General features: G+C 44.4%; 1 pseudogene; it reads right to left on the bottom strand.

The window, feature by feature from the left end:
* Positions 1-12,793: 12,793 nt before the first annotated feature.
* Positions 12,794-13,981, bottom strand: LOC118671217 (annotated as a pseudogene).
* Between the last annotated feature and the right edge of the window lie 12,486 nt (positions 13,982-26,467).

Genomic DNA, 26,467 nt, shown 5'->3' with positions numbered 1-26,467 from the left:
TGTGGGCTGGTGGAGGCGGTGTTTGGTGGGGTGTTGCGGGATAGTGGGTGGATGGAGGGTTGGTGTGGTGGGTGCATGATGTGGTGGGGTTGGTGGTGTGGTAGGTGGGATGGTGGTGGGGTGGTGTGGTGGTTATGGTGGGGTGCGTGGGTGTGGGGTGGTGGAGGGGTGGTGGTGTGGTGGGGTGACTGGGGGTTGGGAGTGGGTGTGGTGGGTGGTGGGTGTGGGTTATAGGGGGGGGGGAAGGTGGGGGGTGGGGTGGTGGGTGTGGTGTGGTGGGGTGGTTGGGGTGGTGGGGTGGTGGGTGTTGTGGTGTGGTGGTGTGGTGGGGTGGTGGGTGTGGGTGGTGGAGGTTGGTGTGTGGGGTGCTGATGTGGTGGGGTGGTGGTGTGGTAGGGTGGGGATGGTGGTGGGGTGGTGTGGTGGTATGGTGGGGTGGTGGGTGTGGGGTGGTGGCGGGGTGGTGTGGTGGTGTGGTGGGGTGGTGGGGATCGTGGGGTGGTGGCGGGTTGGTGTGGTGGGGTGCTGATGTGGTGGGGTGGTGGTGTGGTAGGGTGGGGATGGTGGTGTGGTGGTGTGGTTGGGTGGTGGCGGGGTGGTGTTGTGGGGTGCTGGGGTGGTGGCGGGGTGGTGTGGTGGGGTGCTGGGGGGGTGGGAGCGGCGGCAGAGTCCCTCTTCTCAGTGTCCTGTCCATTGCAGGGCTCTTTGTGTTGAGTGTGCGCTCTCTCATGTGTGTGACCAGCCAGGCAGGGAATGAGAGAGCTCCCCCTGGAATATGTTTTCCCATTTACGGGCCGGTGTTTACATTAATAACACGCCGCCCTGTGTGAGGTGCTCCCTCTGTTAACCCCGCACGGCTGCTAATTAGCAGGTCGCTTGCGGGTGAGAGCTGTGCTTGTGTTGTGCCTCTTGGCTGGCGGTTGCGTTATTGTAACAACCGGAAGGCCCATATGCAGCTGCCATCGGGGTGTGCTTGGAGGGCCGTGTGTGTGATTACGGGCATTAGCCAGTGATGGAGCCTGCCAGCTGACATTCAAGAGGCAATAATAACTTAATTTCCCTCACAACAAACCGCTCTCTCACCGGAAATTTAGTTGCACTCTGAACTCAGGGATGGCTTGAAAATGCCAGCGGGCCCTTTCTGCCCAGGGCTGGGGCTAGCACACTGTAGCTCAGTTGCCTGAGGAGCAACCCAGAGGCAACATTACTCCATATCTATTTATTTCCAAAGAAAAGATACATCGTCAGAGGGATCAGCTGGCTTTCCCAGGGGATTCCGCACAATAAGAACAGTCTTCATATAAAGGTTTGCCCACCTGGTATCTGGGCGCAGTTCAGGCAATTCTTTGCTTTGTCGTAATGTTTGCAACCAACAACTGGAGATTTCCTCTGGGCACTTGCTCCCTGGGGCCCTAAAGTCACCGCGCCTCCCCTCATGTTTTCTCAGCTGAACTATTTCTCCCGCACGCTCCACCATCAAATTGTGGGACGAAGACCTTTCTCTGTGGTAGCATTCGTGACCCGCCTCTCTTTCACCTCCAGAAGTTGTGCTCTCCTTCTTGTTGTGTTTTTAGCACTGGGTATCATCATTATAACACGCTATCTCTCCTGTTATAATTATTTGCACTCACACCTGTCTCTCAGCATTGGCTGGGAGAAGCCAGCGGCATCTGCTTCTGATTCACCTTGGCAACACCTTGGATGCCTCTCACCCAGCTGGTGCCAAAGGCTGTCTTAAAAGGATGTACTCATTTTGTATTTTAAAATATGTATAAAACTTTAAGCACAATGGCAAACACAAAAGTTAAAAAAGATGAATCTATTTGATTATTTAAAAATGAAGCCTATATTTAATACAGTATACATAAACAGATTTCTCCCTATTGGTTAGATAATATTTTGTACCTATATAATTATTAATATATTTCTTTATATACACATTCATAACCATATCTATATTTGTGTCTGCATCTAATATTTTAGTATTCTGTATCATTTAAATGAGGTTGCAAAACTTTTAATGACCTAGAAAGACTTGATATTTTCTGAAATGATAAAAGAAAAATCACAAAACATTATAAATACAGTGAATACATATTTGTATTAAAATATTCTTGCCCTGACTGGTTTGGTTCAGTGGATAGAGCGTCGGCCTGCAGACTTAAGGGTCTCAGGTTCAATTCCGGTCAAGGGCATGTACCTTGGTTGTGGACACATCCCCAGCGGGGAGTGTGCAGGAGGCAGCTAGTCAATGTTTCTCTCTCATCAATGTTTCTAACTCTCTATCCCTCTCCCTTCCTCTCTGTAAAAAATCAAAATATGTTTTAAAAATATTCTTGTGATAAATATTTATGCACTTAAAATCCAGAAAGATATGCATAAATAATAATATTGATGAGATTTGGATTACCTTTGCTGTCTTTATTTTGCTAATATGTATTTTCTAAAATGTTTATAATGTATACATAAAGCTTTTGTACCCAGGAAGAAATTATTATTAATATATAATTTTATTAATATACTAGAGGCCCGATGCACAAAAATTTGTGCAGTCGGGGGGAAGGAGGGGTCCCTCAGCCCGGCCTGTGCCCTCTTGCAGTCTGGAACCCCTCGGGAGATAACGACCTGCTAGCTTAGGCCTGCTTCTGGGTGGCAGAGGGCAGGCCCAATCCCTAGGTGCAGCCCCTGGTCGGGCTCAGAGCAGGGCCGATTGGGGAGTTGGGAGCCGCCCCTGTCATGCACAGAGCAGGGTGGATCGGGAGGTTGCGATGCCACCCTCAGTCAAGCTCAGGGTAGGGCTGATTGGGGGGTTGGGGCACCGTCCCCTGTCACACTCAAGGTAGGGTCGATGGGGAGGTTGCGGCGCCACCTCCTGTCATGCACAGAACAGGGCCAATCAGGGGGTTGGGGCGCTGCACCCTGTCACACACAGAGCCGCAGGGCGATCAGGGAGCTTGGGAGCTCCCCCTTATCAGGCACAGAGCAGGGCTGATCAGGGGGTTGGGGCGCCTTCCACTGTCACAAACAGAGCAGGGCCGATAGGGAGGTTGTGGCCCCACCCCCTGTCACACACAGAGCCGCAAGGCAATCAGGGGGTTTGGGCGCTGCCCCCTGTCACGCTGATCCCAGTGCCGGGAGGCCTTGCGGCTCCGCTGATCCCAGTGCTGGGAGGCATATTACCCTTTACTATATAGGATAGTGGCCTGGTGCACGTGTGGGGGCCGGCTGGTTTGCCCTGAAGGGTGTCCTGGACCAGGGTGGGGGTCCCCGCTGGGGTGCCTGGCCAGTCTGGGTGAGGGGCTGAGGGCTGTTTTCAGGCTGGGACTGAAGCTCCCAACAGCTCCTTTTTTTCTTTTTTTATTCTGGGCCAGCTTTAGCTCTGGCTCCAGCTCTGAGGCCTCAGCTGCTGAAAGCTGATATCTGGTTTGTTTGCGTTCTATAATCGAAACAATGTATAACTCCAGCTCTGAGATCCCGGCTCGCTGAAAGCAGGTTTCTGGGGTTTTGTTTAGCTTCTATATTTGGTACAATGTTTCAAACTGCAGGCTCAGAGGCCTGCAAGGCAGGCGGGGAACGTTAGTTTCCTCCATCACTGAAGCAAGCAAGCCTCATGTTAGTTTCAAGCTGCCTGGCTGCCGGCTGCCATCTTGGCTGGCAGTTAATTTGCATATCTCGCTGATTAGCCAATGGGAAAGGTAGCGGTTGTATGCCAATTACCATGTTTCTCTTTTATTAGATAGGATTTTTAAAGTTTTATTAGAGAAAAGACTTTAGCATTTCCAAATTCTCTTTAAAATAATCTCTCAGCTGCACTGGATGGTGTGGCTCAGGTGGTTGGAGCACCTTCCCATTCACTGAAAGGTTGCGGATTTTATTCCTGGTCAGGGCACATGCCTAGGTTGCAGGTTTGATCCCTGGTCAGGGCGTGTATACAAGGCAACCAATCAATCTTTCACTCTCAAATCGATGTTTCTCTCTTTCTCTCTCTTCCTTACCCTCTCTTTAAAAATCAATGAAAATGTCCACAGGTGAGGATTAAAAAACAACAACTCCAAGCCAAAAGGTGATGTTGGAAAGTGGTAGGTTTTTTTAATGCTTAATAAGTAGGCTTAATTTATTTTATATGAATTACATATTTCAGGGTTGGAGTAGATAATGTGTTTCTGGGTTCACAGGTGCAGTAGGAGTTGGGCAGGAAGTTCAGACATTTTGATGGGGAAAACACCAGTGCTGGGGCTAGAGCAATATTACATTGAACACGGACTTTAGGTAGTTATTTGTTTATGTTGCGTATACGTTGTGAAAGGTGCATACTTAGTTGAATTAGGCAGTAGTTAAGGAGCAATTAACCAAGCTTGCTGAGATTGCCATATCCAAGGCAAAATGCTTCTCATGTTAAAAAACATCTTTTTAAATTCTTATGGCTATGGCTTAAATATGATAATTATATCCATTTTACAAAAGAGAAAATGTAGGCTTCAGTTAGGTCATTTCACCATATCACCATGGCTGAGCCAGGACTTTAAACCAGTCTACTTGACTCGATGTCCCAGACTCTGCCTGCCTTCCAGAGAGCAAACATTCATCAGCAAAGCGTCTAAGTGTGTTCTGGATCTACAGTTCTTTAACTTTTGCCCTAAGCTTTCATTTTATAGACAACGCTGTGAGCAAAGGCTGTACTTAAGTGTAGAGGATGTGTTTGGTGCCCTGCCCTGGTCCCCTTCTCAGGGCCAGTGGCACCCTGTCTTCAGCCCCTGGAGGGGGTGGCTCCTGATGGCTGAAGTCAGCCTTGTCTACAGGGATGTCCCAGGTGGAGGGGAACCATCCTGATCAGGAGATGGCATCCTCCTTCCTCACGCTGGGGGGCAGAGAGGAGAGACAGCCAAAGGTCACTGACTGACAGACACAGGGACATGAGGACCTCCTCCTAGATTTGAGGTGGACCCCAACCCATGGTGTGACTTGTGCTCCAGGGTCCTCCATAGGATCAGGCAGAAGCCAGTATGGTGCTCAGAGCACATCCTGGCTCAGCTTTTTTCCTCTGCTCCATCTGACTCCCCTACTCCCCTTCTCCTAATCACTCATGAGAAATCCCCATCTGCTTCTGGATGCCCCCCTGAAACATTTAGATATATGGATAATTGAATGGGAGTATTTTATGATGCATTAAATGCGACTTCTATAAATAAATTCAACATCTTTCATATGTTTGAGTTATTTGTGTTTCTTATTCTCTGAACAGTCTATTCACAAACTTTGCTCATGTCAAATACTGCCTAATGTCTGCTTGCTACGTTACTCTTCTTTTTCAAAATCCTCCTCACTATCTTTGTTTATTTTTGCATATTTTAAAATTAGATGGTCTATTATCTCATAAAATCATGTTGGGATTCTAGTGCACGTATAGATAAAGGAGGATGAATTCACAATCCTTATGATGTTGGGTCTTTCAGTTAAAGTGTAGGATGGCTTCATTTATTTAAACTTCCTTTGTGTTCCCCAGGAGGGACTGCATTTTCTTAAGTTTATTCCTATGTATTTATTTACTTATTTTAATTTTTGCAAATGGAGTCTTTTATTCCATTATGTATTCTAATCACTTGTTTTCCTATGTGTGTGTTACTGATTTCTGCATATTGATTTTTAGTCTGTATATTTACTATGCATTCATATTGTAGTGTTTTGGGTTGATTCAATAGTATGTTGCAGGAATACAATCATAGCATGATTTTACAGTGACAATTTTAGCTCCTTTTCTCAATATTTACACCTCTAATTTTTTCTCTTGTTTAATAATATTGGCCAGAATCTCCAGAATAAAGATAAATAAATGTACATTATAACCATTAGTGGACTTTCTTTTATTGTCTCTGATTTAGGTAGGAATTTTTTTTAGTGTTTTTTTTTTTTCCATTACACTTGATGCTGGCTTTTGGTTGAGACAGTTGTATTTTAGCATCTATGCATCTCTCTATTTCACTCATTTATTAAGAAGACAATTAGATTTTCTGTTTAATTAAAAAGGGAATAGGGAATCAGTTCATCTCTAAAACTGGTAAAAATAAAGAAATAATTACTCATTTATTTTACATTTCCTACTTGATTTGTACCACTAAGTCACCCAGTAGTAGGTGGGCAGAAGCAACTCCTTTACAGTATTTCAGCTGATTAGGGGAAAAGGGAAATAAGAGAATCAGACTGTTATCATTTTACAATTTCCAATGAATTAAGAAATGTAGGCATTGGGAATCAACGACTGAACATTGTAAGAAGAAAAATAACCAGTTATATGTTTTCTGATTAAAAAAAAAAAACTACTAAAACTGCCTATATTTGCAAAGGTATCCACCTAAGTCTGAAAAGCCTCTCAATCCAGCTGCTAATGTGATCAAATGCAGAAGACAGAGACCTGTTAACCCATGCTGTGAGTCTACAATCTAAGTAAAATGGAGGCTGTGGGAAAATCTGCATGCCAAAGATGTAGATTCCTCAACAGATAAGTTATAAAGGAAATACAGCCAAAAAAAAGGGATGTGTAGGTTAAAAATCTTAAAAGATATATTAATAAAAAGTTGACACCCTAGCTGGTTTGGCTCAGTGAATAGAGCATTGGCCTGTGGACTGAAAGGTTCCAGGTTCCATTCCGGTCAAGGGCACATGCCCAGGTTGTGGGCTTGATCTCCAGTGGGGGGCGTGCAGGAGGCAGCTGATCAATGATTTTCTCATCATTGATGTTTCTATCTCTCTCTCCCTCTCCCTTCCTCTCTGATTAAAAAAAAAGTTGACAAGTGCAGTAATAGGTACAGATATACACAGGTGATAAGACAAAGAAATGTAAGGTTGAAATACTATCAAAGTCAGGATGATGGCTACTTTTAGAAGAGGACACATGGCAGAGCTTCTAAGATAACTAAATAATTTCTAGTTTTTTACTCAAAAGGTAGTTATAAACATAGTTTGTCAACTGAAGTTTGTCGCCATCAATTCAATGCCAATAGGAATCCCCAATTCGGGGTGTGCTGAAAGAGAAGAGTTTGTTCATTGAAAACAGCTCAGTTGTGATATAGCTCAATTGCAAAACGGCCCCGCTGTGAGGCAGCTCAGTGAAGCAGCTCAGGCGAAGTGGCTCTAGGGTTACAGCTCCCGCTCTGGTGTTGCAACTCAGCTCTGGGGACACTCAGTCTGTGATGAAAAATGAACGTGCACTCAGCTGAAGTAAAGGTCAAGCTGGCTTCTGTAGACCAGAGTGCCCAGCTGTGGTCTCTGGTCCATTTCCATGCAAATTAAGACTCCAAATCCTAACTGTTTGATTGGTCCAAATAGCACCATCTTGATTGGTCAGAATGGAGCTACTCTGATTGGTTGACAAAGATGCAAATGAGGACTTAGCTGTGCAGGTCCAATTGGAGGGGAAAATTTTCAGTCCTATTGGTCCAAATTTGAACCTAGGAGCTTTCTTACAAGGGTCAACTCACATGATAGAAGCAACATGCAGGAGGCTTGGCAGCCCAGTCTGTGACTTTTCCCCGAAACGCAGTGTGTATGAGGGAGGCTCTGTGAACAATGGCTGCTTTACTCTGCTTATGAATTTGAATCCAGCTAACCCTGATGAGTCCTTTTTGGCAGGTATATTCTTATTGGGGTCAACAACTTCTTTTTGTCAAGTTTTGTATGGTTTTCTATATATGTGTTTTATTTTATAGTAAATGGGTTAAATTAAAATGGAGGGAAGGTTGGTTAGTTTTTGTATTTGTGGAAAAGTAGACTTGACGAGTATTCCAAGTAGCCAGCTTTACAAGCCTAATGGCTGTCAGGAAGATAGGAGTTACCTGGAAGGCCAAGCAGGTGGAATAGGAAGATTTGTGCAGTGGCGTGCTGGTGAGCCAGACTTCTCAGTAAAGACGCCCTGATTTGCAGCATATTGCTCATTTTCATGATGTAGATGCTCCCAACTCTCTTTCAAGCTCCAAAGTGATGTCTGTGAATGTGAAGGTAGATGTGCAGAATCGGTTCTTACCAGCCAGTGAGAGCCCATTCCAGGGGATTGTGAGGTGTATCAGAACCGAGATACATTTGGTTGCCTTACACTTTGTTTTGGGGTAGACCAACTACCCCAAGTCTGGGGCTTAGTACAATGCTGTGTTTCTGTGAACAGAAACATTGATTTGTTTTGATGAAAGCTTAAAATAAAAGAGATGGTCTTTGTGAGAATCAGGCACAAAGGCCACGGAGACTCTCATGCTGGCTCCCTTTTCCATTTGTATTCCTTAAAAGATGCCAACTTTCATATAAAGTGGGAAAGAGTCTCTCTCTCCCTGATTCTCTGTTGAAAACATGAGAAGTCTTAGAAAAAAGATTAGATGATGCAGCTGAGCTGATAATTTAGGGAGGCAGAGTTATGGAAGGGTCTGAAGAGAGAAGGCCAGGAAGCTAAATGTTTTTTACTTGAGTGATTAAATAATGTCTGCCTCTGGTTGCATGAAGGTGGAAGACATAAGGAATGTAGCAAAGGTGCAAGCTCAAGTGTACTGCCCTGTGAATTAAGCCAATATATACATTTCAGAGAAATCAAATGCTATGGCTTAATGAGTGTTGAAAATTGATGTAAGAGAGATGAAATATTAATATGGCGTCCCCTCTGGTCTCCATGCTTCTGGGCACCACAAGAGCACATGAAGCAAAGTTTCTCTAGCACTGATTTTTACAAGGTTATCAGAGGCTGAGAATCTGGTTCTGCCTCAGAATCACTCAGGAAAATTGCTGAAAACCCAGCTTCCAGGGCCTTGCTTTAGAGATACAGGGTTCAAAAATTTATATTTCCAGAAAATCTCTCCCAGTGGTTCTTATGTGACCATTCCACAAGCAGGTGTTTTGGAATACTAACGTACTTGACAGGAACATATCTTGGTGCAGGAAGCATGGCAGTAGGGAGGGAGGACTGGACTGAATAAGGATGGACAATAGAAGCAACTGCTTTCCAGTGACCAGAAAGGAATCTCAGGATTGTTATAAAGTCATTCACACCCCAGTACCTGTTCCCATGCTCAGTGATGGCCTTTCTCAGTCTCTGGTCTGCACCCCCAATAATTCATGTTGGGTTCTTCTAATCTCATGCATCATAACCAAAGAAAAAAATTTCTCAGACTACTCTGCTATACTCCTGGCAATTTATCAGGGGAAAGAACATTAAAGCAAACTTTATTCTTCAGTTGCGGACCTTCAGACATAGCACACAGGTAAGTAAAGGAGGCGTGGACTTAACTCAGGGACTGTCTCTGAGATGTTAAAAACGTACTTTATAAATGGCCTTCTATGAATAATGTATACCTTTCCTAATACTACAAAAATCAGGTAAAATATGAATCATTTAGTAAAGAAGCTTTTTCTCTTAGTTCTCATTAGATCTAAGTTTTCCCTCATTCTAACTTCATTAATCAAGATAAAACATATTACATATGTAGTCCTGTTGCTTGCACACAGTAAAATCTCAGTACAGCATAGTTTCCTTCCCATTTCCTATGGATCCAGTGGACACTCAGACAATATAAACACTTTGTAGCAGCTCCAAGAACAAAATTAATCTGGGAATATGACTCAGCAATAGAATTCACAATTGAATTCTGCTCCCAATTCAAAGGTGGACTCCCTAATTAATATGGAGGATCTCATTGAAGTACTCAGAGTGATTAGGGGTCTTTTAAACTTGGCCTCACTTTTAACATGACTGGAAAACAGTGTAAAGAGTTGTGGTTGAGAGCACAGATCTCAGAGTCAGGGAGTGCTGGGTTTCTGTCTAGACTTAACGCTTTGTGGTCTTAGGTAAATCTGAGCCTTGGCTTTTCTGCTTGTAAGATTGGTGTGTGTGTGTGTGTGTGTGTGTGTGTGTGTGTGTGTGACTTCATAGAGTTGTAAGAAATGCTAATGTAATTCAAGAAGAGTCATCAGTATTATTCCTCAATAAAAATAATTGCTGTTTGTGTATTATTGCTTTCTGAATACTCACCTAATATATAGACTACAAAGAAAACAGATAGATCCTTATCTAATTTTGAACTCCGGTTGATTGGACACTATTAACCAAAAACTGATGGTATCTTTCTCTGCAGTATCATTCACTATCCTTCTGTTCTTCTTAAAAAATTACATTCTTCAGAGGGGTCAAAGATGGCAGCAGAGTAGGTGAATATTACACTCACCTCCTCCCAGGACCAAACTGGAATTACAACTAAAATATAGAGCAATCAACCTGAAGACTAGCTGAAGAATGGCTTGAGAAAAGTCTTACAACCAAGAGTTTACAGAAGAAGCCACATCGAGACTGGTAGGAAGGGTAGAGTCATGGAAAGGCCTGTCTCTGCTCCCACGGTGGCAGCTGAGGTTGCAGAGGGATATCTCAGCTACAAATGTTCTCCTGAGGACTGTGCATTCTCAACCCCACACCAGGCTCCCCACCCCAGAAAACCAGAGCCAGGAAGAGGAGGTCACGTAACATCTTGCTGTGAAAATCAGCTGGCATTCTGTCTGCCAGGGAGAGATGAGAGTCTGCTAGAGACACAGGCACTTTCTTAAAGGCCCAACACACAAAATGTCATTCATGGCCACTCACCCACGGCTCCATCGGAGGGAGGGCATAGTGAACTATAGTCTTGAGAGGAGAGACTGGGGTGTGTGGTTCTGGGGAGCAAACTAGGGGGAAAGCCACTGAGACCCATGTGCAGAGTCACTTTCCTGCAGTGCAGACAGCATTTTTCTTGGATGGAGCACTCCTTTTCCTATGGCTTCAGCCAGGGGGAAAGCAACAGTCCAACTCTCTGCTCTCCCTGTGGCCCCACCCTGCAGAAATCATGCCAGGTAGAGATCTGGGCAGAACCAGGAGATGTCAGTGAATGAGTTGTGTGGCTTTGGGGCTGGGGCCATTACCCCCAATTTCTCATGAAACTGACAACCCCCCCATGGGAGATCAGCTAACCCCACTGTCCCTGGCTCTTAGTGCTCCACCCTGCAGAGGTCTGGGCAAAATCCAGAACAGATTGAGTTAATCCAGAACAGATTGAGCTGTGTGACTCTGGGGCAAGAGCCACTCCCCCAAACTTTCCTCAAGCCTAACCACCACCTCCTCTTCTCCCAATTACTGGTGGCCCTGCCCTGCTGAGAATGGGCTCTTGGCAGAATCTGGGACCTATTGAGTTATGTGGCTCTAGGATTGGGGACATTTTTCCTCACACCCTGAGGCAGTGTAGAGCCCTCCCTTCACACAGACAAATCTTGATCTGTTTGGGCCAGATAAATGCTGCTGGTCTCACCCAGACCACTCCTTGAGATACCACCCAACCATAAAGGTGTGTGAACTCCAGCGGCAGCTAGACTGTGTATACCCATGGTATTTGTTGATTAACCTCAGACACAGCATTGGCACTGAGTTTGAAGCTGTGTAGATCTGGTGAACACCAATTGCTTCTACTTGGTGACTCACTGAGAACATACTTCATGCAACTTAAATACCGCTAGAGGTTCTTTTGGAGACTAAGCTGAATAGGCAGCTGGCAGGGGGATACAGGCAGAAAAGACCTTGGGGTTTCTTGGCACTTTTGCTGACTTAACCCCAAAGAAGTGGTAAAAAGATGTTTCCTGTGCACACCCAGGCCTAGCAGACCCAGCCACAAACTGTGGATCACTTTGTAGCTTCAAACAGGTTTAACCAGCATCAGTTGCAAACAGAGTCTGACACTGGCCTGTACCAGAGTGCCTCCCAAGAGGGCCTAAAGCCAATACACCCAGTGGCCAGTTTTAGACAATATCAGAGCAGGATCTGATAAGCACATCCAAAGTGAGATCTCAGCAGGCACCAGACCCTACTGAGGTGAATTCTTCTCTGTGTGGTCAGTACCTGCAGAGCAGCACAGCTCATACACTGTGGTTGGGATTGATCCTCATAGTCAGCTAACCTGAGGGTCAATACCATGCACAAATGGGCCAAGAGAAATCAAGACTCAATTACAACAGGAGAACCCAGATAACCTACATAAGGGACATTCCTGGAGCACTCACTGCAGATGTTCTAAGAGACTATGCTGCTGGGCCCTACAGAACACCTACTATATACACTGTACCAAGACTGAGAGCCATAAAAGAACTACCTACTACATAATTATAAACACAAGGAGGAAGTCAAAATGGGAGAAAAATAAACAGGCCTCAAACAAAAGAACAGAAGAAATCTCCAGAAAAAGAACTAAATGAAAAGGAGGCAAGTAATTTATCAGATATAGAGTTCAAAAGAATGGCTATAAGGATGTTCAAGGAACTTGGTGAGAACTAAAGCAGATGAAAAAGGACCTAAAAACCATTAAAAACAGTCATAAACAAAGAATAAAATATCTGAAATGAAGCATACACTAGAAGGAATAAACAGTAGGTTGGATGAAGCAGAGTACTGAATCAGCGATTTGGAAGACAAGATAGCAAAACACCCAGTCAGAACAGCAAGAAGAAAGAAAGAATTTTAAAAAATGAGAATAGTTTCAGGGAACTTTGGGACAACATAAAGCATACCAACCTCTGAATCATAGGGGTACCAGAAGAAGAAGGAGAGCAAGGATTGAGAACCCATTTTAGGAAAAAAATGACTGAAAACATTACTAACTTGATGAAGGAAAATGATACACAAGTCCAGGAAGTACAGAGAGTCCCAAACAAGATGAACCCAAAGAGGCCTACACACAGAAATCCAGGCAGCTCAAATATACCTGCTCAGCCGTGTTTCACGTGGCATCTCCACAAGCTAGGCTCCAATTCAAATTCCGTACAGGAAGTTCCCATTGTCCTCAAAGAATTCCCGCCCCCTCTGCGCAACCTTGCTGCTAAAGTTCTGGTCACCCGATTCTCTTGCCTTCAACTCTTCCAGAGTCTTCGCACTTGGCAGTTCACCACTGTCAGTGCCTCTGGTGCCCTCACAATTGCTGGTGGAGAACTTCTGCAGCTCTCTCTGATGACTTTGGGCCGCAGCAACCGCCACAAAGCTTTCCTTGTCCAGGCTCTCAACTCCTTTCTTCCTTCCTGTCTGTCTCCTCGGTGTGTTTGTACTCTGAGTGTTCAGTTCTATCACCTTCAAAGCTGTGCTGTGACCTTGGCCTTGAGATGAGGCTTCACCTCCCCACATGGGGTGGCCTGCAGAAAGCAGCCTCCAGGTCTCCCCAGAGCCTGCAAGCTGGCAAGTGAGGAGGCAAGCCCAGCTTTCTTAAAGACTTTTTGGTCCTGCTTCAGCTTCTGCTCCAATGTGGGTACAGACTTGCTTTTTAAAACCCTTCTGATCACATCAGTGCTAACCTCAAAGCCTTCAGCCATTCTGGGAACTGACCAGGACTCTGGAAATTCTTCGTGTAAATACCGGATCTGCTCCATGGCTTCCCATGTCAGAGTCCTGGGAGGGGCCCCTCGCGGCTCCATTTGCCTCCGAATGTTCTGGAACAGGATGGCTTTTTTCTGTCGTTTCAGGGCGCTGGAGGAGAGAACCAGTGGCAGAAGCCATGCGTGAAGCGACATGGGTGGTTGAAGCATCTCAGGCTAAATCCCGGAGCGCCCAGCCCTCATCTCTGTTCACTGCCTCTGAAATCTTACACTTACAACAGCAGCCCCCCGAGCAGGGCGAACTCTAAATGGACGATGAAATACGTCACTGGATTAGGAACCCCGTGGTCCCAAAGGAGCTGAACACCTGCCCCTTCGCCTCTGCTAAGGAAAGAAGCAAGGGCCAGCCCTGCTGCAGGCTGAGGGCCCGGCAGGGGGCGGGGGGGGGGGGGGGGGCGGAAGGAGCCGGTACCGCTCCACCTCCTGCAGCTCCTGCCCCTCCGTTCCCAGTGGGAATCGGGTGGGCTCGCAGCGGATAGATCCTGGGGCCTGCCACTCCCTGGGTTGCGAACCCACAGTGAGCAATGACAGCACGGACAGGCGCCCTGAGCAAGAGACTCAGAGCACCGGCCATGTTGACCGAACTCTTGAACAAATTCTTGTAGCTGTGGGAAGAGCTCAGGAGATTTATCTCAGTGCAGTGGCGGATGCAATGGCGTGAGCGCACTCCGCCTATACAAGCTTCCTCGGCACACCGGAAGTGGCAGCGCCCGCCTGAGTAAGCCCCCTAGAGCCCCTACATAGTACCCTAACTTTCCTACCATTGGTTGCCCTAAGGATGGTGTAAACTTCTGATTGGTCCAGAAAGTTATATATGTCCCTGTACTTAAACAATAAAGTTCAGACTGCGTCTTGAACCTGTCTCCGGAGTCGGGCATGCTTTGATAGGACTCCGTCGGCCTTACCCCCGCGGGACCCCCTGCCTCATGTAGCAATATTTTTTCTGATATATGTCCTTGGGCAAGGGAAACAGAAGAAAAATAAATGGGACTACATCAAACTAAAAGTCTTTACACTGCAAACTATCAAAAAATGAAAATACAACCCACTGAATGGGAGAACATATTTGTCAATAATATATCTGATAAGGGGTTAGCATCCAAAATTTAGAGAACTCATACAACTCAACATGAAAAAACAATCCAATTAAAGAATGAGCAAAGGATCTGAATAGGCACTTCTCCAGAGGGAATACAGATGGCCAATGCACATATGAGATGATGCTCAATGTCACAAGCATCAGAGAGATGCAAATTAAGAGATGCACATCTGTCAGCATGGATATCAATAATAAATTAACAAACAAGTGCTGGCGAGGATGTCGGGGAAAGGGAACCCTTGTGCATGTTTGGGAATGCAGATGAGTGCAGCCACTGTGCAAAACACTATGGAGTTTCTTCAAAAAATTAAAAATGGCCCTGGCCAGGTAGCTTAGTTAGTTGGTGTGACATCCCACACACCAAATGTTTGTGGGTTTGATATCTGGTCAGGGTACATAACTAGGTTGCAGGTTCTATTCCAGGTTGGGGCAAATATGGGAGACAACCAATTTCTCTCTCTCTTTCTCAAGTCAATAAATGTATCCTTAGGGGAAGATAATTTTTTTTTTTTTTTAAAAGAATTGATTGAACTGCCTTATGACCCAGAGATTCCATTTCTGGGAATATATCCAAAGAAACCTGAAGCATCAATTTGAAAGAGTATATGCACCTCCATGTTCATTACAGTGTTATTTATAACTAGAGGCCCTATGCACGAAATTCATGCAAGAGTTGGCCTTCGCAGCCCTAGCTGCCTCAGCCCTCACAGCCCTGGCTTCTTCGTCTGGAAGGACATCTGGACAGTCTTTCTGCTGTTTGGCTATTCAGTCAACTTGCATATCATGCTTTTATTATTATAGACTAAGGAACTGTGGGCTGTGAGGCTGTGGTGGGCACAGGGGCGGGTCTCGGCCCATCCTTCACACCCCCAGTCCCCTGTCTGCCGGCATCCCCACTCCTGCCACCATCTTTCCCACGTACTGTCAGTGCCGGCCCTGCTCACACCTGCTGATGGTGCAGAGTGATTGGAGCCAGCACCATCAGTGGGTGTGAGTGGTGGCTTCTGCCCTGACCGCCCCTCAGGAGCAGCGGGTGGTGGAGAAGCACTCAGGGGTGATAGGGGCTGGCGACCAGTGCCTCACCTTGGTCTGGTGCCCCAGCTCACCTCCTCCACTATCCTGCCATGGCAGAAGCCCACCATGTTCCGTACGTGCCCCCTGGTGGTCAGCACACGTCATAGCGACTGGTTGTTCGGCCATTCGTTCTATTTGCATATTAGCCTTTTATTGTATTGGATAGCCAAGATTTGGAAACAGCCAAAGGGCCCATCAGTAAATGAGTGGATATAAAAGGTGTGGTACAATAGAATATGAGTTGACTGTAAAAAAACAACAAAGAAATCTTATCTTTTGTGACAGCATGGATGGACCTGGGGAGCATTATGCTGAGTGAAATAAGCCAGTCAAAGAAAGGCAAGTACCATATGATCTCACTTATATGTAGAATCTAACGAATGAAAAAAACCTAACAAACAAAATAGAGACAGACTTATAGAGACAGAGAATAGACTGACAGCTATCAGAGGGGAGAGAGTGTTGGGGGACTGGGTAAGGGGGAGGGAAGGGAAAGGGACTAAGCAAAAAATACCCCCCAAAAAACACACAAGAAAACCCCCAGTGACTCATAGACACAGACAACAGTATGGTGATTACCAGAGGGAAAGGCGGACCTGGGGAGGCAGGAGCTGGTAAAGGAAATGATAAATGATGATGGAAGGAGACTTAACTTGGGGAGGTGAATACACAATACAATATACAGATGATGTACTATAGAAATGCACATCTGAAACCTACATAATGTTATTAACCAGTCACCCCAATAAATTCAAATAAAATAAAGTAAATTATGTTCTTATATTACTTATGTATTTTATCAATTATTGTATGTGACTGTGACTGTGTGTTTGCATGTGTGTGACTGCATGTGTGTGCATACACATTATGAATCCCCCTTTCTGCATCTCTTATCTGTATATGAAACACTGCAGACTGTAATTTAACAAGCCTCCATGGTGATTTTTTTACATGATGTTTCAGAATCATTCTGAACCCCCTTCCTTTATGTACTCATTCATCTCACAACTATTTACTGAGTGCCAACTCTGTCCCCAAAGCCAAAAGCACTAAATAACCAAGTTCATGAAGACTGTTCTCTGACCCTCAAACACTTTGAACTTGTTGCTCAGGAGATAAATGCCAGCCAGTGCAGCAGTCTCTGCCGCAGACATGCAGGAAGTCACAGAGGCAGGAGGGCCCTACTGCCTGCAGGAACAATGACCTTCTCAGTGTAGACAGAGGTACCCAGGGCTGGGCCCTGGGAGGAGAAGAGTTCTGAGAAATGAGCTGGAAAAGTCGGGTGGGACAGGTTGTAAATAACCTTTCGATTTAGACAGTGCCCACCGTCTGTCTGGCACTTTGCTTTACAAATGTTATTTTATTTGATCAGCATAACAGATAGGTATTATCATAACCTGACATTAGCACATCAAGCGTCTCCTGTGAGTTCCAGCTGGGGCAGAGCAACTGGGGAAACAGCAGCCGCCCTAGCAGGCAGCCGCCCTGGGCAGCAGAAAACTGTGCGGCCACAGGCAGGCCCAAGTCTGAAGTGTCAGTTATGTTCCTAACAATTGCATATGGACTTCATTAGTCAGTTAAATGGTACCTATTTCAGCATCCCGCCAGCTGGAGGGATTTCCAGTAGGAAATGTGAGAAGGGAAAAAGTCTAGGAATCTCAGGTTCCCCAGGGCCTTCTGGAATTCCTACAGATTAAGCAAGATAAGTCCTTTAGCAACCCTCTCTCCTCTTCCTGCATCCCTCTGGGTAGTCACCTCACAAATGAATAAGACCAGAGCACCTGTATCTGTCCAGAGGGCCAGGGCTGGTTCCCTCGCATCCCTTTGGCCTCTACGGCCGAGTCCCCCTCAGGGACGGTAGGCAGGAGCAGAAAGCAGTCATTCAGTGGCAGCTCTCTGTGGGAAATTTGTATCTCTTTGACATGAGGGTTCTTTATTATATGCCTCCCATTACATCTTTAGCACAGCTTTGTGGCGGCTTTTCCCATAGGTTAAATATAATGACGGGTAACCTAATCCTGAAGGTAACAGAATAATCTTAGAGGACACAAGGCTCCATTTAATTCTTGCCAAATGACAGAATACACCCAGACTTTGAACAGACCTCTGCAGAACTCCAATAAGTTTTTGTGTCTTGCAGAGCTTGGAGCCAGAGTCTTCCCTCGCTATTCTTTTTCCTGCTCCCAGGCAGGATCTGATTTCACACCAATCGATCCGTAAGAGGATAATGGTATCACAGTTCAAGACAGGCAAGCATGGAGAATTGTTTTATACGCTTCTGATACTCAAGAAGTTTCAGTGGCCGGGCGAGGTCTCAGTTTTCAAGGGGAGTCAATCCCAGGGCAGAGGACAGTGTAGCCACAAAAAAGCGGGTCGGGGGTTGGAGGAGGGGGGGGGGGGTGCGGCACTTTGGAATGAGGTTGATATGGGCTGGGAGCACAGCTCTGTCTCTTATTAGCTATGTTCTTAGAAATGTCTGGATCCCAGTTTCCTCATGAATGAAGTGCTGATAAAGCCAGGCCCATCTTGTAGAAATTTTGCAATAGAACCAAGGAAATGCCATTAGAGTGTGTGAGAGGGGTACCTTTTCTCACTGGGGGTCATTTTGAAGATCTTTTGAAAATACCATGGCGTTTTGTGTGGCTAATTGCCCCCCTCCCCCAGAGTGAGTGTCATGCTGCCTTCTGCACAGCCCGCAGTCATAGTGTCTGGCACTGGAACAGTAGCTGGCATTAATGATGTGTGGGCATGTAGATTCTCTAAGGCAGGTGAATGCCACTTATAGAAGAAAAAGCATTTACTAAGAGCGATATTGTTTTAGGTGCTGAGAGTTAGGTAAAGAAGAACTGCATGGCCCCTCACCCCCAAGGGAGACAGATACTACTCCAGGGGCTCTGAGAGATGCTGGAGTTGCAGTGAGCTCAGAGAAGTTAAAGTCACCTCTATCAGGGGCAGGGATCCTTGGAATCTTTTTCCATCCTTGTCTTTTTCTGTGATTTGTTTTTGTAAATGATGATGTATTGGGACTCAGCTATGCCCATTCATTTGACTAAGGTCTATTTGCCTTTCAGCGGCAGAGCTGGGTGGTTTGGGCAGGGCTATTGATCCGCAAAGCCTGAAATCATTATTATCTGAGAAAGTTTGCTGACCCCATGACTAATCTATTATCAAGCACAGCTACTGAGTTCTTCATTCCAGCTATCATTCTTCAGTTACACAATTTCTAATGGGTTCGTTTTAAGAATTTGTGGTTCTCTGCTTAAGTTCTCCATGTACACATTTTTGAACATAACAATCATAGTTATTTTAACATCCACAAGTTCAGGGGCAGATTAGCTTGATCCCATCAGTGTTGAGCTGATAGGAGGCTGCTCTTCGGTCTTCAAGGCCCTCTCCTTTTTGTGAAGGCTGGCACATTTCTTATTTAGCCACAGTTTTTAAATAAAACATATTTTTATTGATTCAGAGAGGAAGGGAGAGGGAGATAGAAACATCAATGATGAGAGAGAATCATTGATGGGCTGCCTCCTGCACGCCCTCTGCTGGGGATTGAACTGGAAACCCAGGCAAGTGACCTGACCAGGAATCGACCTGTGACCTCCTGGTTCATAGGCCAATGCTCAACCATTGAGCCACACTGGCTGGGCTACCCCATGCTTTTTAGGAAGAGGTCAGTGAGAGCCGCAGTGAGTCATTCACCAGATCTCCTCTTCCTTGGCAGATTCTGAACTCCATTTCCCATTCCTCACCCACAGTAGGTTAAGTTCTGCTCAGCTTCTGAACCATTGCTTTCTGCTTAGCTTTCATTTCTCAGCTGCTACCTTTAAATTAGCAAATACTTTGAAGGGAAAACTAATCCTTAATATTAATCCAATATCTTTGCATTTCCCTTCTTTCCAAGACCATGGCCCTTCAAAACCTCTTGGCTGAGTAACTCTCAAGAGATTTCTTTGTATTTGAGGGACTTTTATGATTATTATTAGAAGGGAGATTGACCGACAACTAGCTAGTCTGCCATTACTGGAAGTGGAATTACGGATTTTAGTAACTTATAACAAGACACAGAATCATAAAAGCAGTTCAGGAGAAATTCTATCCAGTTAAAAGATAATGGTGACTTGAACCAAAGGCTGTGGTCATGAGTAGCATGTACAGATGGCAAATAAATATGTGAACAATGCCCAGCATCATTAGCCACCACGGAAATGCACACTAATGAGATACCACTGCACACTTACCAGCATGGCTAGGATTAAATGGTATAGTCACTCTGAAAAAAACAATCTGGAAGTTTCTTTTAAGTGTAAACAGGGAATTATCATCCAACCCGGAGTTGCATACACTCTTGGGCATTTATCCCAGAGAAAATAAAACTGATATTTAGGTACAAAATCATTTACATGAATGTTCATAGAAGCTTTTTTTTATATATTCCCCAACTGGAAATGATCCAGGTATCCTTCAACAGGTGAATGATTAAACAAGCCAGTGCATCCATACCATGACGCACTATTCAGCTATACTGTACAAATAAGCAGATGAATGATTTGTGCAAAAACCTGGATGAGTATGAAGGAAACTATGCTTAGTGATTAAAAACACAGTGCCAAAGGTTACATGCTGTATGCTTGTCAATGTATTGGTTGTGATATACCATCTATACATAGAGAAGCCTAAGCAGCCGGTTGACTAAATGACCGAATGACTGGTCGACTGGTCGCTATAATGCGCATTGACCACCAGGGGGCATATGCTCAACGCAGGAGCTGCCCACTGGTGGTCAGTGTGCTCCCACAGTTGGGCTCACGGCTGGCAAGAGCAGCTGGGGTGGCACAAGCCTCTCCTGCTTCCACTGCAGCACCACTGAGTGGTGGTGGTGGCAGGTACAGCGGGGCCGGGATGAGCGGGAGTGGCACCTGGCCCGGGCTCGGGCTCCTCCCTGGCCACCTGCCACTTCATGCACTACTACATCCCTTGGAGGATGTTGGACTTCTGGTTTTGGGTGGGCTGAAACAGGCTGTCCGGCATCCCCCGAGGGGTCCCAGATTGTGAGAGGGTGCAGGCCAGGCTGAGGGGCCCCACCAGTGCACAAATTCGTGCACCGGGCTTCTAGTAATTTTATAAAATTCCATCATTAGAGGAAACTGAGTAAAGAATAGAAAAGATCTCTATGTATTATTTCTTACAGATCCACGTGAGTCTCTATCTTAAAGTTTTAATGAAAACCAACAAAACAACAAAAAGTAATATCACTCAGGATTCCACATCTTTTTAAAAATTTATTTTTGCATATGGTATTTTGATAACACATTAAAAAAATAAAGTCACATTATTATTTATCTATTGTACTTTCTACTTCTGTGAATGGGTTATTCAGCAAAGTATATAATTTAGAGTTTTTATCTGTAAACAAAGCAGTCCTCCACATTTTGTTTAAGCAGAAGTGTCTATTAAAGGATAGTAAGTATGAAGGATCTCCAGGAGAGCCAGGGCTCTTAGCTAAGGAGAATATATCACCCCACAGTGAGCGCCGCAGCCCCGATGCTACCTCCCTGAGGAACTGACGCCTCTGCCGTCATGCCTGCTGTAGACAGCTGCCTGGGCATGATTTTGGACTTTTCTTCACATTTACTTCTGAGTCCAAATGTCTCATGGATGACTTTAATTGGTAAAAGCTAGACATCATACCTGTGCACTTGCTACAAGGGAATGTGAGGGTGTGAATTTTCTGGTTTCTGCCTTAAGAAGATGTGTCACTTAATTTGGAAAATGAGCAAAACAAATTGCACATTCAGAGATTTTGGATGGACATAAATTACAGACCCTTGTTATAGTCCACCCCTTGGCTTCTCTATCCAAGTAAAAAACACACCCTTTTCTAAAATAATCCAACTACTGTTTGTATCAACTAAGGTAGAATCAACTGTCTTTCCAAAGGTCATAGGCTTTCTGCTTAATGGTCATTCCTCCTCTAGCTCAATAACTATTATTTTTATTAATTATTTGTAACAATGTACAAAATTGTGAAAATCACCGCCATCAGCATATGCTATAGAAAACAGCAAAGTGTATGAACAATGATCATGAAGTTATAGTTTGTATTTTTTACTTCCTTCACGACCCATATTATACTGTATTTTGTTGTTGTTGTTGTTGTTTTGCCCTTACTAAGCATGCTCCTAGTCAGGATTTTTTACCTGACAGGGGGACCCACAATTTCATAACTCAGGGATTTTAACTGTAGCGATCCTGGATATGTGGAGTTTGTACAGTTTTACCATTAACTTTTACCGCAACTGAATTGCACTAATATAAAAGAGTTCCACAAAGATTCTGTCAATGAATGCTATCAATGTCACAAGAGATAAATGAGGAAGCTGTGACCTCAACGGTGATTGTAGTTCAGCAAGCCCCAGAATCACACTCTGTATTCGTATTTTGGCTACACCCACCCTGCATTACCAGGGATGCAATTGTTTTGACGAGTTTAATGAAATCCCTGCTATGGCTCTCACGGCTACATTTAATTAGAAAAACCCAGATTGCATGCTGGTACCTTATTAATTAGGTTGTCTGAGCATGCAAGTTCTTGCTTCTATTTTGGGAAATGTTCAAAGTAGGGGAATAAAGGAATTTGTGTCTGACTTATTTTAGCTTTATATAGCACTTAACCCAACATTTTATGTACTGCTTACAAGCTAGAACTTCTGATACATTCTATGCCATAGAGAGAAGGGAAGCAAAAGGGTGTACCAGAGGTGAGTAGAGAACAGAGAGAGACTGGAATCCAGGGGATCACCTTTGATAAGAAAGTTTCCCTTGAGAGGTAGCATCATAAAACAATCTGAGGTTCAATGAAGAGTGAATATGGAATTTTCCTAGCAAGACTTCACTTAGTTTTATCATAGAGGGCTGTCCAGACTCTACCAGGGAGTTAATGCCTTTCATCAGAACAGCAAGCCCTTACATCATATCAATTATCTTCCAGACAATCCCTCCCTCCCTCCCTCCCTCTCTCCCTCCCTCCCTCCCTCCCTGCCTTCCTGCCTTTTCTCCCTCTCTTTCTCTCTCTCTCTCCCTCCCTCCCTCCCTCCCTCCCTCCCTCCCTCCCTCCCTCCCTCCCTCCCATCTCTTTCTTTCTTTCTTTCTTTCTTTCTTTCTTTCTTTCTTTCTTTCTTTCTTTCTTTCTCTCTCTCTCTCTCTCTCTCTCTCTCTCTCTCTCTCTCTCTCTCTCTCCTCAAATTAATATTAGGTTATAGGTTCGACCAGAGAAACAAACTGACAGGAGACTATACCTATAAATAAATGTATTGTATGGAATTGACTTACTGCTTGTGGGCTTGGCTAAGGTCAGTTGCCAAGGAGGGCAGACTAGAACTTCCAGCTGCAGGTGAAGCTACTGTCCCCAGGCAACACTTCTTCCTCAGGGAGACCTCAGCTCTGCAGCCCATTGACTCACGCCCACACAGATGAACTAGGGAAATCACCTTTACTTAAAGGCAATGGTTATGGACTCTAGTCATATCTACGAAATACTTTTATAGAAACACCTAGACTAATTGTTGATTAAATAACTAGTCAAATTGACACATAAAATGGACCATCACAGTCTTTATGTGGATAAATGAGAGATTCAGTAGGCTAAGTATTCAAAAGTAAAATGGTTGGGCCATTATATGTCCATTTTCAATTTTATGAGATATTTTACATGGCTTCCTAAAGTGACTGAACCAATTTATACTCCATTATTAGTTATGAGAACTATCATTGCCTCTTATCTGGCCAAAGGTTGATATTGTTGCACTTTTAAGCTTTGCCAATCTTTGAGCATGAGATTGTACTTCCTTATTGCTTGAGTGTGTTTTTCTAGTGATTATCCAGATAAGGTGTGTGTGTGGGGAAAGCAACCCCAAAATAATTTCTTCACTGGCTCTTAGCCACCTGTGGAACTTCTATAAATGATGGAAAGGACAAGGCCTGGAGCCAGCAGACAGAGGTCTTCTCCTCACACACTCACTACATGGAGCCTGTCACAAAGATGGGCAGGCCGGCTCACATATTGGGGTGGAGGTCACCCACAGCCAAGTCCAATATGCAGATAAGAGACATGGCTTTTTTAGGAGCATCGTCAGAGCCAGCTTTATTACAAAAGCAGTGATCCCCACATGGTAGAGAGGTGGACAGTGTGCCTAAAGCTGTGGAGAGAAGTGACAACAGCAAACAGTGGAGGGTGGCGAGGAACTGGAGATGACAAGGAAATAGTCATCTTGATGCCTGTCAAGTAGGAGCCAGAGCAGGAAGCTGCAGTTGGGACATGGCTCAGGGAAGTATCCCTTGAAAGCCAAATTGAGAATGCAGTGTCAAGAAAATCATACAACCTCAGAATTAGATGCTGTCTTCTAGTTGAATTTCCATGTCACAGGGATTCATGGTGACCTCACTGTGCCTTCTGCTATGTTCACTGTGCTGCAGCCTGGGACCCAGTCACGTGGAGCCCCTTCTCACACCATGCTCACCTACGTGACGGAATCCCTGGTGGATTTGGTTCTCAAGGCTCTGGCTGCAAGTCATGGATTGCCAGCTGAAAATCACCAGCACCACCCCTTCCTCCCTTCTTCCTCCTCTTTGCTCAAAGGTCCCTGAACATAGTGAATGTTCAGCCAAGTCCACAGGGAAAGCAAGGATGGGACTTGTATTCCATTGGGATATTCCAAGGAGGAAGAAGCCATTGGGACAGAAAAATCTAAGTCAAATATATACTTTTCAATGTATAGTTTATTTTCCCCAGCATATTTGGGTTCTCCTTCTTAAGAAATCTTAAGTGTATCTCTCTCTCTCTCTCTCTCTCTCTCTCTCTCTCTCTCTCTCTCTCGTTGGGGTGGGGGGGAAGTAGGGGGCAGGGTACCAGTAATTTCATCACCACCTAATGAGTTAGTCAGGGGTGTGGTTGTCACGTTATTTCTAACAAAGACATAAGGCCAGAAAGCATTGCCAATTCATGACCATCAAGGGCACTTGAACATCCAGCTTGAGCATGATGAAGCTTTCCAAATAACGATTTAGGAAAAGAATTGTTCACTTGGCAACTATAAAATTTCATCAAGATTTCCTGTGTTTAAGAAAAAGATACAGTTCTCAAGAAGCAAAAACTCAGGTGCCAAATAAAGATAGAACTGGAGGTCCAGAGCTGATTTCCACTGGGGATGATTAAACTGTAAATTTCCATGAGTGTTATTATATCATATAAAAGGGAGAGTAAAGAAATAGCAACTGTTTTTTTTTTTTTTCTTAAGAGACTGAATCAAAGTTTCCAGGAACGATGTTTTTTCCAGCAGTAGTATTGAAGAGGTAATAGATGTTTAATAACTGTTTGCCAGCTTCTTAACAAATATTATTTTTAGACTTCAGATTAAACATTTATTAATGCCCACATTTTCTCAGGCATTTAAACCTAACTGCACTCCTTGAAATGAACATTCTCACCAGTTAAGGAAACAGTGCCAGTGGGTCTAAGTAATTTATTAAAGGTCACGGAGCTACTAAATCACTGAATGAACGCTCAGACCAAGTATGGGTCCAAGAAAGTTAATGAATCCTTTGATATGGGAGGAAAACAATGAATTATTTCTGGAGGGTGTTCTCAGGAAATTGATTCAAATGTCCTCTATTACTCGAGGTGGTGCATTCAGAAAAACAGAAAAATCACTGCAAGCAAAACATGGGCTAGATATTTCTTCCCTAAGTATGTTTCTTCTGCTGTAGGAGCAGCACCAGGATCACCCGAAAAGAGCAGTTTTACAAAAGCTCAGGGGGATCCCAGGGTCCCTGTCTGGTCTTGAGTCTAACTTCAACTCTATAACACCTCAAAAGCTCAGGGGGATCCCAGGGTCCCTGTCTGGCCTTGAGTCTAACTTCAACTCTATAACACCTCAAAAGCTCAGGGGGATCCCAGGGTCCCTGTCTGGCCTTGAGTCTAACTTCAACTCTATAACACCTCAAAAGCTCAGGGGGTTCTAGTTGTCTCTGCTTGAGCAAAAATAAAAAATGAAGCAATAAAAAGGGATAATTGATTTTTTCAATTATAAGATCATGATAAATATTCTTTGCCTAAGAATGCCCATAATTCTGGCTGTAAAGTGAGACTTACAATGACATCTGATAGTTCTAACATCACAAGTGCCCTGGCCGGAACACGGCAGATCTGAGGAGGGCAGGCATGAAGGCAACATCAGCATTGCAATGTGATATTTGGTTCTGAACCCAATCCCCATGGACGCCTGAATCCTAGGTCTCAGACCAACTCAAAAACTGTATATATCTCCCTGAGCTGTTTCACAATGACTTTTATGTTTTATATAATACAGCACAAATATTCTTAAACACACTGTAACATTTATCTCATAAGACTGCTGTTCAAGAGAATGAATAATTCTTTTAATTCCAAATTCAGAGTCTTTAAAGCAAGTAACAGTATGATTTTTAAAAATATAAAGATGCTTATTTTATTAATTTAAAATATTATTTAACTCCGCAGAGATATTTGTGTGGTAAAAAATTATTGTTTAAAATTATTTGACTTCATGCCCTGGCCAGTGTGGTTCAGTTGGTTGGAGTGTTGTCCTGAGCACTGAAAGGCTGTGGGTTCGATTAGTTGTCAGGGCACATGCCCAGGTTGCAGGTTCCATCCCTGGCCAGGGTACATGTGGGAGGCAACCGATTGATGTTTCTCTCTCACATCGATGTTTCTCTCTCTCTCTCTTCCCCTCCCTCTAAAACCAATAAAAAATTACTTGACTTCATTAAAAATACATATAAAATAAGTTTTATTTTTCTCCTATATCATGGATGATAAGCTGGTCCAAGATATGCTTTGTTTCAACAAATTGT

This window comes from Myotis myotis, unplaced genomic scaffold (assembly GCF_014108235.1).
Source record: "Myotis myotis isolate mMyoMyo1 unplaced genomic scaffold, mMyoMyo1.p scaffold_m19_p_17, whole genome shotgun sequence".
NCBI classification, from domain to species: domain Eukaryota; kingdom Metazoa; phylum Chordata; class Mammalia; order Chiroptera; family Vespertilionidae; genus Myotis; species Myotis myotis.
The sequence above is the reverse complement of the archived record's forward strand: the minus strand, read 5'-3'. Positions and strand labels throughout refer to the sequence as shown.